Below are 11,724 nucleotides of genomic sequence, written 5' to 3' on the forward strand. Positions count from 1 at the left end.
TTTTTATCATGTAAAAATCATAAAACATGCAATATAAATACAAAATTTTAAATACAATGTGTAAAATATTCATGTGAGGTCGTGTAAAAATTTCAAGGTCAGAATCATAGTCTAACTAATTTTAGCATTTTAAGTGACATTTTACTCAATAAAAAGTAATAAAAATACTAAAAATCATATTAAAGAGCAATAAAATACCATAAATCATCAAAGTGACCTAAAATAAATTTAGGAACATAATGTTATTCATGCAAAAAAATTCGTGGCCTTTATCATCATAAATCACAAAATACAAGTTTTATATTGTTACATTTTAACTCGGAAAAACTAAACCGATTATGCATGCAACAACTCTTGTTATGATACCAATTGAAAGATTCATTAATCTCTTATTAGATACTTCTAATAACTTTATATTTATTAGATAAGTCATAAACTAAAAGGATCTTATGCATGCAAAACAAAAGATATAAAGTAAGAAGAAATCGATTAATCTTACATTGAGGGCCGAATGGATTATACTAATCGGTATCCTCCCAATTAGGCCCTGTTCTTTTGGACTTAATTTCAGTTCTAATAAGTTCAGTTCAGTTCAGTTCAGCTCCATTCAGTTTAGTTTAGTTAAGTTCAGTTCAGTTCAGTTCAGATAAGATCAGTTCAGTTCAGTTCAGTTTATATTAGTTTATTTCAACATTACTATTACTATTATTATTCTTATTGATATCATTATTATTATTTTTATATTAATGTATTTACTATTGTTATTATTATTATTATTATTATTATTATTATTATTATTATTATTATTATTATTATTATTATTATTATTATTATTATTATTATTATTATTATTATTATTATTATTATTATTATTATTATTATTATTATTATTATTATTATTATTATTATTATTATTATTATTATTATTATTATTATTATTATTATTATTATTATTATTATTATTATTATTATTATTATTATTATTATTATTATTATTATTATTATTATTATTATTATTATTATTATTATTATCATTATTATTATTATATTATATTTATTATATTTATTAATATATTCATTATTATTAATATTATTCATAAATTATTATTATTATATTTAATATTATTATATTAATAAGTTATTATTTTATTAATATATTCATTGTTGTTAATATCATTAATCACATATTTATTATAATTATTCTATTTAATATTATTATTTTTAATATTATTATGTTAATACGTTATTATATTAGACCTATTATTATTATTATATTATTATTTATTTTTACGTTATTACTATTAATATATTATATTATTATTAAAAATGTTATCATTTATAATACTAATATATTATTATTATTATTATTATTATTACCATTTTATTTTATTTTTTATATATCTTATTAGATTATTATTATTAGATTATATTAATATATTATTATTAATGATTAATATTATAATAATATTTATTATTATTATTATTATTATTATTATTATTATTATTATTATTATTATTATTATTATTATTATTATTATTATTATTATTATTGGTATTATTTTTGTTAGAATATTTATTATTAGTAGTAGTAGTATTATTATTAATATAATCTTTTTATTATTATTTGATTCGATTGATCGGTTGATTCGATTGATTGATTCAATTGATTCGATTGATTCAGCTCCATTAAGTTCAGTTCGGTTCAGTTCAGCTCCATTAAGTTCAGTTCAATTCAGTTCAGACAATTTCAGACCAAAAGAACAGGGCCTTAGTCTTCTTAAGTAAATCCAAGTACTCCAACAAAACCCTTAGATTCAATAGTAGAATCTACTCCTCAAGGATTGTACCAAGGAAATCACTCTTAATACAAGTACTAATTTAGTTACTAGAAATTAGTATTTATTTCCTTAAATTAATATTATAAGATTACTACTTCTATTAATAGAGGAATAATATTAGAGATTTGTGAGAATTATTTTCTAGTGTGTTCCACAACAAAAACTAGAGAGATGCGTTATTAACAAGGTAATAATTTTATATGAATGAAAAACAAGAATAAGAAGAGAAAACTTCTCATCTTTTCTTCGGGGTGGCCGGGTAGGTTGGGGAAGAGTGCCCAATACATGCACACATTTGTTCTTCTCAAGAGTTTAGGTATCTAAACCTATCATTAGTAGGTTATGATTATGTTTCCATTTAATAAAATAAACAAAACACAATTAACCCCTATAATCCCATTTACACGGCACACCCATTTAAAATGGGTCCATTTTAAGTTTGTCAAATGTTAATTTGTGTAGTATAACATATTGGATATGTTACTAGACATGTAATTTAAATAATGCATTTTTAACTTATTAAAAATCATTATATAAACAAAATAAATCACATACAAAAATTAACTAGTAATTCACAATTACAATTACTTAAAATGGGTCATAGAATTATAAATCACAACTACTTGTATGTATAATAACCATTCATTCTTATTTTAATTGTTTCATAAACAATAAATAAACCTTAAGTAATAAAACAATTTAATTACTAAGTAAGAATCTTATTTAATCAAATTACAATAAGATACGTAATTTTACTCACAAAATCATTTGTCAATTTTAAGGAATTAATTAACTTGTATCAATCATACAATTAATTAATTAATCAATTAAGAATGTTTCCCTAGAGGTATGACCTTAAGGGATCAACTGATCACCACCGTCACACGACAGTAATGTCAAACTCTAGTCAGCCAATCATTACCGATTAATGTGGATCAGTTGACAATAAAATATTACTTTCCCTTAGCATTCTTAATATGAGATTTAAACATGTGATCGCATTATTGTCGAGGACACATACTCCAACATGTGGTTCAAAGGGTTTTCATGTCCCTTGAACTTTGGGATGCAGTTATGTTGAAGTTGGTTGGCAATTGAACATTCACGGCCTCATACTTGCGATTATTCTCCCTGTAGATGTCATCTCCCTTAAGGTACATTAGTTGCTCCTTCAAGTATTGGAGTCGCTTTTCAGCTTCAGTAGAACCTATTGGAGGGTTGGTTTATTGTTGTCCAACAAAGGGTGGAAGGTTATCATGCACGATCTCGCTAGGAATATCGTTTTCTGCAGGAGGGAGTCTATTTTCAACAGCAATAATTCGGCCTTTAATAGCGTTGAGGCGATCATAAGCTTGGTCTTGGCTTGCTTGGAGACGGACGAGCGCAGCTAGGATTCGATCATTACCATTTTGGGGTTGACCACTAGCACTCGTGGTACTAGTTTCAGGCATCTTAGAAACTGGATAAGAGATTGACGACGAATCAAAACACGATCGACCATTCTAGCACACTTACTGATGCGTGTCATTTATATGATGTTTTACACCTTATTTTACACGCATTTCAGAGCTCAAATATGTAGTTTATGCTACTGTTTTCCCTATTTCCGTCTACTTTTGTGTTTTTGTATAATATTGCAGAAATGTGAAGAATTCTGTGGAAATCAAGCCGAATCCGTCCCCGAGTACTTGGCATATTAGTTGACATGAAGTATTTACTCGGGCAGCAAACTTGGTGCGCGTATCAAGGCCTGAAAGACGAATTCATGAAGCTTTTGGAGCCAAGTACCTGTTGAAGTGGTCGATAGACTGGTGCCTTTGGTCGATCGACCAGAGCACGACTATCTGGAGCTACTGTTCAGCGCATGTCAGTCGATCGACCGGTCCCATTGGTCGATCGACCAAACCGTTAATCTGGCGGAATTTAAAGGGACGAGAAGTTAGAAGCCCAATGTAATTAGGTTTTAGGAAAATAAGTTACGTAGATTATCTATATAACGTAACCTGATGTCTTCTGAATAGGCATCAAGTCATTGGCATCGAAAAAAAAGAATTTGAAAAAAATTCGGAAAAAAAAGAGAGAACAATGATGAAAGAAAGAAACTGTGAAAGGAAAAGATGTTGTTTGTAGACGGTTTCACTCCTATTCTTTATTTACATTTATTGAGGAGTATTTTCAGTTCGGTTTGGTGAGTTTTGTGCCTAATGAAGGGCGCATGTGCTTAATCCTATAAGTGAGTTGGAAATGGATGTTGTCATATGGTTTTGTTTAGGTACTAGCTTGGCCGCCTATACCTCCACATTTCCATAAATGGTTTGCCTTTTCTTACCCATTGCCTCACTTTACCATATTTTTGTAAGCCCTACCGTGATGACAGGACCTTGTTTGGTTGGAATGTATGTACGGTAGTTAGAATTGTCTATCATATTAGTTGCATGCATGTTTATGTGGGTCGTAGTCTAGGTGAGCGGCTATTTCTCTTCCTCTCTTACACATATATGCTTACCCTTTGCTTCATGAGAGAAGAGTGACCCGTTAGAGTCCAATTTTAAAGGTCTTGCAAGGTCGACGTTCAGCAATTTTTAACGACTACATAACTCGTTTGCATGATTCATATTGCTAATTGATTGTTAGTTGTAGCATTAAATTGGTTTAGGCTTTATAGATGCATTTCGCTCTGAGATTGAACTCGTTCCAATTAGGTTTTAAGATCGAGTCTAGTTCTTGCTTGGGGACAAGCAAGGGTTTGGTTTGGGGAACTTTAATGCGTGTCATTTATATGATGTTTTACACCTTATTTTACACGCATTTCAGAGCTTAAATATGTAGTTTATGCTACTATTTTCCCTATTTCCGTCTACTTTCGTGTTTTTGTGTAATATTGCAGAAATGTGAAGAATCCAGCGGGAAATGAGCCGAATCCGTCTCCGAGTATTTATCATAGGACCTGACTTGAAGTAGTGACTCGAGAGATGAACTTGGTGCGCATTTCAAGGCCTAAAAGATAGCAAAAGCATGGTTGCGTACAAGTTGCAAAGCTTAAACAAGCGAAGAAGTGCTTCTCGACATTGCAGGCTGCTTAAAATGGCTATATCTCGGGTTCTAGGGCAGATAATCGAGTGATTCTAATTGGAGGTGAAAGCCTATCCTCTTAGCTTTCCAACGCCATATAGAACGCCTGATTTGACCAAGTAACGAAGAAATGGCAGCTGTATTAAGATCGGTGCGCGCTGCAGAATTCGTCAGAATGCATTACTGTACAGCGCCTGTGGTCGATCGACTGGTCCCTGTGGTTGATCGACCACTCCATGACCCTGACGCGCAGAATTACAATGAGACTAAGAAGCCCATATGTAATTAGGTTTTTAGGAAATAAGAGTTGCGTGGTATCTTATATATAACGTGACTATGATTCAGTTGGAGGCATCGGATATCAGAGACATTAGGTCTCGATTTTAGCATAGTTTACATTCAATTCAAATACTTTAGATTCTCAATAAAGTTCGCTATTTTGCATCTGGATTTCCTTTCTGCCTTCGTTTTCGGTATTTCTCAATCATAATTTCAGTCTTTAAGTTTATTATCTTCGTAGTTAGAATTGCTAGATTAGTTCCCTTAAGCCCTAATTTTCTTTATTGCGAATTTACTGTTAAATCGTTTTAATCATGCTTTCGTTCACTGTTTTAATTGTTTTCGTAGTTGTAGTTAGAATTATTATGAGTAGCTAGACATCCTCGTGCTAAGATGTAGGGGATCTATGGCGTAGATGGCATTAGAATAGGTGACCCCGAATTAGGGCATGGTCGATCGACTGGATTAACTAGTCGATCGACTGAGCCGGTTTGTCGATCGACTGGGGTAGCTGGTCGATCGACCGACTTCGTGTCTGATTAGCAGTCGTTTGTTTCGTTAAGTGCAATATTTAACAATGAGACCGAGAAGAGACTTGTTAGATGCTTAGTTTTGACTAACCCATAGATCGAGAGATAGGGAAGGGCATTAATTAATGAATTAAGACGACTAAATTGCTGAGATCGGGAGATAATGTAATTTAGGCTTTAGGAATCGCTAATCGGGGCGAGAGCTAGCATTAGTGAGACTTAGGGACTGGTAGCATTGGCCGAAAGGAGCTACTAGTTAACTTGGACCGAGAGGACTTGTTTTACCCATCCTACACGACTGTATTTTGGACTTTCCTAGGATTATGTGCCATCGCAGCTATAGTGAACCGACCGTCTTAGCATTTCTTTTATCATTGTTTACATCTTTTGCTTCTATTATTTGTTTATTTAGTTTATGTTATTAGATTTAGTTATAATTCACATTAAACCCCCCCCCCCCCCCCCTCATTATTACCGTTAGACTAAAATTACAAGCAACTATTATCTCCCTACCTCCCTACGGATCGACCCTTACTACCGATTGCTAGTTGTAGTTTGGAACTTATAAATATTATTTTTGGTACTCACTTCGACAGGTATCAAATTTTGGCGCCGTTGCCGGGGAGTTGACTAATTGTGTAATTGTGAGATTAGTGCTAATCATTAGCACCGTTTTGTATCGATTGATCTTGAGCAAGAAGTTGGATGTTGTTATAATTTGGTTCCCTTAGTTACTAGCTTGGCTTTTAACTCTGTTTTTATCCAAATTTATCTTAGCCCCTTCTTACCCATACCTCACATAACCATATTTACCTCGGCATGAGTCATGGTCATTTGTTTGGTTGGAATGCATATGTACGGTTGTAGAGATCAATTTCATATTAGATTGCAGGCATGTTCTTATGGGTCGTAGTTAGGTGAGTGTCGCTACAAAATTACTTCTTTCTATCTTTACATATACTCACCTGTGCTTATGTGTGATATGAGCGACCCGTGAGAGTCCATAATGATAAGTCTCTATAGTTGACGGTTCAGCAGTTTTTAACGACTACATAACTCGTTTGCATGATTCACATCGCTAATTAATTGTTAGTTGTTGCATTAAACTGGTTTAGGCTTTACAGTTTGCATTTCGCTCTGAGATTGAACTCGTTCCATTAGGTTTCAGGATCGAGTTTAGGTCTTGCTTGGGGACAAGCAAGGGTTTGGTTTGGGGAAGTTTGATGCGTGTCCTAAATATGATGTTTTACACCCTATTTTACACGCATTTCAGAGCTCAATTATGTAGTTTATGCTACTATTTTCCCTATTTCCGTCTACTTTTGTGTTTTTGTATAATATTGCAGAAATGTGAAGTATTCAGCGGAAATCAAACTGAATCCGTCCCCGAGTACTTGGTATATTAGTTGACATGAAGTATTTACTCGGGAAGCAAACTTGGTGCGCGTATCGAGGCCTGAAAGACGAATTCACGAAGCTTTTGGAGCCAAGTACCTGTTGAAGTCGTCGATAGACTGGTGTCTTTGGTCGATCGACCAGAGCACGACTATCAGGAGCTACTGTTCAGCGCATGTCAGTCGATCGACCGGTCCCATTGGTCGATCGACCAAACCGTTAGTCTGGCGGAATTTAAAGGGACGAGAAGTTAGAAGCCCAATGTAATTAGGTTTTAGGAATAATAAGTTACGTAGATTATCTATATAACGTAACCTGATGTCTTCAGAATAGGCATCAAGTCATTGGCATCGAACATTAGGGAAATAATTAGGGTTAAATATCGAGTTTTGCATTAGATCTCAGAATCATTGAATACAATTGGTTTTTGCTTTACTTTCGTTCGTGCTTTCAGATTCTTCCTACTTTTGTTCGGTAAATTAAGTTTCTTGATATCAGATTGCTTTTATTCATTCATAAGATTAGGTTGCATAGAATAGTTTCCCAAAGCCAAATTATTGATTCATGTTAGTTATTTATTTAGTTATTTCGATTATGAGTTCAGTTGCTTTATTCGTTAATTGTATTACTGTTATTATCAATATCATGAGTAGCTAAATTCAACGTGCTAAGATGTAGGGAATCTGTAGTGTAGGCGGCGTAGAAATTCGTAGAATTGAGTCGCGCCATGGTCGATCGACCGCCTACACTGGTCGATCGACCGGCTCACGTGAGAATAGTTTTTACTTAATTAATTTAATTGCTATGTTTGACGAATCGAGTGCACGCGACTAGTTGAATGCTTAGGAATTGACCGACCCGATAAGATCGAAAGATAGGGGAGGGAAATAGACTACTTAATTAAGACGACTAAATTAATAAGATCGAGAGATAAGTTAATTTAGACTTTTAAATAACTTTTCAGGGCGAGAGTCAGTACTAGTGATATTAGGGACCCGTAGCTAGATCAGAAGATGCTACCTGTTAAGAGTGGACCGAGAGGACTTTTTATTTTCCCGTCTTACGTGATTTTCTCAGACCTACCTAGTATACTGCCGCCGAAACTATAGTGAACCGACCATCTTTGCACTCTTTTAATATTTGTTTTCATCTTATTTCTTTAATCACTCTTTTACTTGTTCTAGTTTAATTTTAATTCGATTGCCTTTAGTCATAGACTATTCAAATCAAACCCTCCCTCAAAACCGTTACTTTAGACTAAAATTAGACAACTATTAATTGCATCGCCTCCCTATGGTTCGCCCCTGACTGCCGCTATCTATAGTAGTAGTTTGGATTATAAATTTTTCTTTGGTACTCTACGATGGTATCACTTACTCAAAGAAAAGACTCAACTTGTGAAGTGGGAGTGTGCCACTGTGTTAAGTGTGATTTGAAAATGACAGAATCTTGAAATGTTTGTCCTAGGCAACCGTATAGTAGTTGTAGGAGTGCTGACTCAAGGTGAGTTTTTGAAATGGGTTTTGAGGCCCGAATTTTGACTGGAGATTTGGACAGAGTTTCGACTCATTTTGCGCTAATTTCGGCCATTTTTGAAAATGTTTACATTTTAAAATGTTTTTTTTTTTTATTTTACAGTAATTTCGTCATGGTTTTATTTACAAAATGGTGATCATATATGATACAAGCATTCATATAGGCATTATAACGATATGCTGAGTGCATTTACAAGGGTTTTGGCTTAAAAGGTGGGTTGCCATACCAAGCAATCAAACCCTGGTCTGTGGATAGGCCCGTGCCAAATAAGAGTAAGGTCGGTTCCTAGTCCATTTCCTCGAGTAGTAAAAGCCCTTGATACAAACATGAGTATGTACCACTGTATGGTTGACGTCAATCGCTATCTATCCTTAGGCCCAGATAAGAATTTGGACCGTCCAGACGGGACGATTGGTCGAATGGGTTGGGTTGGGCCTAGGAAGGCCGAATAAAACGACCTAAGAAGGTCGAGTAATGAAAACCGACAACTGTCTCATATAAACTATTCCCTAACCTTGTTTAAGTTTCACCCTTGGCAACACGTAAGTATATTCTCCCCAGTGGAGTCGCCAAACTGTGGACACGGGGGGCCCAAGGGGGCTCTTGGGAACAAGCGTTTTCATTTGTGGAGTCGCCACCAATTTTTGTGGGAAATTGGAACTGTTCGATTACCTCGTATCATGTCTAGACACAAAGTAGTGACATGAACACTAAGAACTTGTTACCCTTAGCATTCTATGTCTAGAATGACTCTCGTAGATGCCCATGAACACGGATGTTCACAGAGATCTGGAGTAAGGCGTGAGGGTACGTATTAGGAAGTCCTTTTACTGAACACCTAATCCCACCCGCCTCGATAGCGGCCTCTAATAATGATTAGGGAAGTTATTCATACTTGATATGCTGTCGATTATGTGCATGCAATGCAACATCCAACGTTTTGATTCTAACATGTGAGAATTAACTAAGTCGGTGAACAGATAATTAGCATTTACAAATGTCGAATTAGGAAAAAAAACCCTAGAGAGAAAGCGATGAGCGACGACTGAAGAAGCTACGTAAGTTTTTGAGTTTGACTCCCATGCTCATGGCAAGGAAGTCAAATCTTCAACGACAAAGGGAGATGACTTTAAGAGGACGGAGCATCCCTGCATCACAAACTGATACGTCCTCAAAATTGCATGATCATGAGATGGCAAAGGACCAGACTTATGATGATGAGTTGGACATGAGCCAAAACCCTAATGAAACATGTCAAGGACCAACAGTTGATGGTGTTGAGGGTGAGAAGACCAAAACTATGAATGAATTGATTGGTATCCCTGAACTTGTTATTGAAACTGATGATGAAGTAGAATCTGAAAGAGAAGAGGATGATGGTGAGAATACTGTAGTTTCTGAGATGCAGGAGAGTATAGATGATGATCAGAGTAAGGAAATAAAGGAGAGACTGGATGATGAACAGGGTCCAGGGACAGAGGAGATTGAAATGTTGCAGTTAGAGGAAGAGGATGTAGAGGAGGAGGTTGAGTACTGGAGTCAAGCCATGGTATGTTTCATTCTTGGTGCTAATCCTCCATGGGAGATCATAGAGGGTTTTATTAGGCGAATTTGGACGAAATTCAATATTGATAAGATTTCATTTATGCCTAATGGGATCTTTTTAGTAAGGTTTAAGACAATTGAAATGAAACATAAGGTCTTACAATCAGGATATTACATGTTTGACAATAAACCACTGATTGTTAAGGAGTGGGTGAAAGATTTGGAGATGAAAAAAGATGATGTGAGGACAGTACCTGCCTGGATTAGATTACATAGCCTCCCTCTGAAATTCTGGGGGAAGGGGTTACCCAAAATTGCCAGCTTGGTTGGAAAGTATGTCAAGAGTGATGTTGCTACAGAGGAGAGAACGAGGTTGGGTTATGCCAGGGTGATGGTGGAAATGGAGGTGGATCAAAAGTTGACTGGGAAAATTGAATTCAAAGATGAGAAGGGCATTGTGAATCAGGTGGAAGTAGAGTATGAATGGAAACCGATTAGGTGCATCAAATGTAGGGGTAGGGGACATGATCAAGAGCAATGTAAACGAGGAGAACACAAGAAGTAAGGGGTTCAAGTCATTAAGAAAGTCTAGAGACCTGTGCTGCCTAAGCCTGCTGTGGAGTCAGCTGCCATGACAACTGTAGTCCAGACAGTGCAGTCACCAAAATCTGTTGTTAGGGAAGAAGGATGTTTCCTTACTCCTACGAAGAGACTGGTTAAGATGCATAGGCAGGAGAGGAGTGGTCGTAATTATAGTACATAAAATTTTGGAGCTCATTCTTATAAGAAGATACTCTTATCCCCTTGTAAGAAGATTGTGTTAGCTCAAGGTATTGCACCCTCACCTACTTTTTCCAATGGATAGCTTGGGTTTTAGGAATGTGAGGGGTATGAATAGAGTAGGTAAACAGAAGCATATTAGTCATTTTTTACATAATAAAGATATAGGCTTATTTGGTTTACTGGAGACTAAAATTAAGAATAAAGCTTTCAATAAAGCAGTAAATAGTTTCAATAATGGTTGTAGTATTACTACCAATAATGGTTATCATAGTGGTGGACGAATTTGGACTCTATGGAAACCTGGGATGTATAGAGTGCATGTCATTGAGTACAATGCTCAATATATTCATATGAAGGTGGATGCATTGGTGTCTAGGAATGTTTTCTACCTGACTATGGAATATGCCTTCAATGGGATTAATGAAAGGGCTCCTTTGTGGGATCATTTGAGAAAGATTGCCCAACAGATTTCAGGTCCATGGGCCATTTCTGGAGATTTCAATTGTGTGCTTGCTGCTAATGAGAGATTTGGAGGGGCTACTTCTTTGGCTGAGATGGAGCCTTTCAGAAAGTGTGTTGCTGACTTCGAAGTTCTTGACATTACTGATGTAGGGTCTGTGCTCACTTGGAATAATAAGCAACAGCCTGAGGAACAGATTTACAGCAGATTGGATAGGTTTTTGGTTAATAAGGCTTGGTGTGATAGCTTCCCTGATATGTATGCTCAGTTTTTGCCTGAGGGGATG

Source organism: Silene latifolia, chromosome 11 (genome assembly GCF_048544455.1).
Source record: "Silene latifolia isolate original U9 population chromosome 11, ASM4854445v1, whole genome shotgun sequence".
Classification (NCBI taxonomy): Eukaryota; Viridiplantae; Streptophyta; class Magnoliopsida; order Caryophyllales; family Caryophyllaceae; genus Silene; species Silene latifolia.